This window comes from Triticum dicoccoides, chromosome 5B (assembly GCF_002162155.2).
Source record: "Triticum dicoccoides isolate Atlit2015 ecotype Zavitan chromosome 5B, WEW_v2.0, whole genome shotgun sequence".
In the NCBI taxonomy this organism is placed as follows: domain Eukaryota; kingdom Viridiplantae; phylum Streptophyta; class Magnoliopsida; order Poales; family Poaceae; genus Triticum; species Triticum dicoccoides.
The window spans coordinates 694,488,609-694,491,697 of NC_041389.1; the positions used below are offsets into that span (position 1 = coordinate 694,488,609).

The 3,089-nt window shown below is 39.5% G+C and overlaps 2 non-coding genes across 2 annotated transcripts; both read left to right on the top strand.

The window, feature by feature from the left end:
* The first annotated feature begins 526 nt into the window (after positions 1 to 526).
* Positions 527 to 600, top strand: TRNAT-AGU. The gene has a single exon. It is a non-coding gene; the product is annotated as a tRNA-Thr (tRNA).
* A 2,119-nt stretch (positions 601 to 2,719) lies between these two features.
* TRNAT-AGU lies at positions 2,720 to 2,794 on the top strand. Its single transcript has one exon. It is a non-coding gene; the product is annotated as a tRNA-Thr (tRNA).
* Positions 2,795 to 3,089: the final 295 nt, after the last annotated feature.

Consider the following 3,089-nt stretch of genomic DNA (forward strand, 5'->3'; position numbering starts at 1 on the left):
GAGGGCCCAAATGAGTAAGAGCCTTTATAAGTTCGGCCCTATTGAAGAGTTGTCAGTTGGCGAGCCCAATGGGCCAGAGGGGATCGCCACATTCGAAAGAGCCAAATTCTACGTCTGATGCTAAAAAAAAAAAAAATCTACGTATGTCTCAAAAAATGTATTCTACGTGATTCGGGAAAAAAAAATACTACGTGCCGATCGATTCCACTGCGGGCGCTGCCGGAGACCACGGTGAGCAGAGAAGAGGCCTTGGCTTCGCGGGGAGCTCATCCTGGAGAGGACGATGCGCAGAATGCCCACCGCATCTTCCGGAGCTCGCGAACGTACCGTCGTCAAGAGGCGGCAGCATTCACGTACAATGGTGTTTTTGGTAGTAGAACACATTGTCGCAAAACTGAAAAGTGATCCCGGACAGAGGGCAGTACAATGGCGTTGTTACACTGACGCATTGTTTTTCAGTATCTTGGATGCAGAATAATGTCTTTGAGCACTGACATTCAGAAAATGCTAAAGCAATTCGCCCAGAGCTTTCATAGCTCAGTTGGTTAGAGCACCCGTTTAGTAAGCGGGAGGTCTTGAGTTCAACTCTCAATGAAAGCATTTTTATTTTCATTTTTTTGAGTCCCCTATGGGATTTTTTTCTAAAATTTCGTGGTTCGCTCGTATTTGCTTTGTTCTATATAAAATCATAAGTTTTTTTTTACATTCGTACTTGTACAACCATGTTTTGTCTTCTAGAAGTCCTTCCTCTCCAAAATAATTAAAGTTCTACAATTATACTAAGTGGGACTTTCTAAATTTTCTCCAAGTCTATAGGAAAATTTGTGAAGTTATGCAATGTGAAATATAAATAATATGAAAATATATTTCATAATAAATCTAAAGAAGAAAATTTTATACATGTTGATATGTTTTTCATATGGACTTGGTCAAACTTAATGAAGTTTGACTTAGTACAAGACTAGAACTTCAGTTATTTTGAAACGCAGGGAGTAAAATCGTAACTTTCTTCCATATAAAATCATGACTTTTTTATGATTGCATAACCACCACCACCCCTTCGGTGCGTCATCTCTAGTTATGTTTCATGTTGCATTCTTATGTACCACAATTCTACCCACATTCACCTTTGGTGAAGGGCCTAAATCCACATCGGACGTGCAACACACGGCCAATTTGATAGCATCTTAACAAGTTTGCCTCGTTGTCTCGCATTACTGTGACTATTCCCTTTTAAGACACAAAAATGTTGCTAGAAGTGTGATCATTCGGGAATCAAAGCTATGCTCTTTGCCGATATGGAAATGCTCATTTTTGCATCGGTTACAGACCTACGGTTGCTCCTTCATTTCTCCACTTAAAGTATGGTCCGCGTCCTTCCTTCGTGCTCAGCTTCTCAGCATGACAAGTTTTCAGCTCAAGGTATAGGGGTTGATGTGCATGGCTCAATGAAAGTTTTTTTTTTTTGAGTTTCCTAGTGGAATTTTTCTAAATTTTTCGTGGTTCGCTCCTATTTGCTTTGTTATATATAAAATCACATTTTTTTCACATTTCTACTTGTATAACCATGTTTTGTCTTCTAGAAGACCTTCCACTCCAAAATAATTAAAATTCTACAATTATTCTAAGTGGAACTTTTTATATTTGACCAAGTCTACAGAAAAAAATTGTTAAGTGGCAGCTGTCTGGGGCGTGAGCCTGATTTCCTTCGTACTATGTAGAGGACATTGTAGCTACAGACCTACAGTGCTATAGTGCTCAAAGGCTGCCTGGGGCGGCCGGGGGTGTTGCCGAATCCTGGGGCAGCCACTGAGGACAATGATGGTTCTTGTTATCTAACATGACTATTCTTTATATTGTATCAACGCGGACCGAAATAAAAGTAAAGATGAAATGTATTTAATAAATATACCACAAAAAGCGAGACAGGCGGTTCGAACCTGTGACATCGGGGTACGCTTGCCCCTAACCTAACAAGCAGGCTACTACGACAAATGATGCCCTTGAAGGATAAACATAATATATGTTTGTATTTCTTTTCTTATATGTAAGAAAACAACTTATATTCTTTTGTTTGTGACATTTAAAAAATATTCATGCGTTACAAAAAAGTACGTGGCATTTTTTTAAAAATATTTAAATGTTGTGGTTGAGCTCTTGGTGCTTTATCGGACCGTGGGAGGTTTGGCAATAAGGTAGTCTGTAATATTGTATGCTCTCATACCGGTGCAGAAACACACTTGGTCTCGTCATCTTATTCGTAAAATTGGCCGTGGCCTGGTACAATTCAATGGATATAGAGCAATCATTTTTTTTTTACAAATATAGTCTGTGCAATTAATGAGTTTTCCAAATTAATTTTAATTAATGCAATTACTATCGATGTTTCCAAGATTAATGGCAATTGATGCAATCAATGTTGTTCCTAAATTGCGGTGATATGATGAATACATCATTGGAGTGGTGTGGGAGCAGTCTGACTACAAGGCTTCTTTGTTAATCGTTTTGTATGTCGTGGTTGCAAAACAACCCAACTACAAGGAGCCAATTGGGCTATTTACGCAAAAAACAAAAGAGCCAATTGGGCTAGCCTGACATCCAAAACGGAAAGTGATGTTTTCTTTAGCTTTTTGCAGGTCAGGTGCCGTAGTTTATGCTTTACACTGTGTAGAACGATCTTTAGAATACTAAGAACGACTCAAAAAAATTGTCAAGCGTAGCTTTCATAGCTCAGTTGGTTAGAGCACCCGTTTAGTAAGCGGGAGGTCTTTGAGTTCAACTCTTAATGAAAGCATTTTCTTTTTTTATACTAACATTTTGTGTGTTCCCCGCAGTAATAGTTCATTTTGCATTGTCTTGGGGCATCACCTATGGCTATGGACATCCAAGCAAAAGGTGCGACCATTATGCAACTGACGGAGCCAGCAAAACAACAATTTACCGAACCGATACACATGCTAGCCTGGCCGGGTCAGCTGTCCCAAGGACATGTACAATTGCTAAAAATAACTCTTCTGTTGCTCCAAGCAAGCGTTACGAACGGTCCTCGATAGTGATTGCCCATCATGCATGTCACTTGAAAGCTGAAG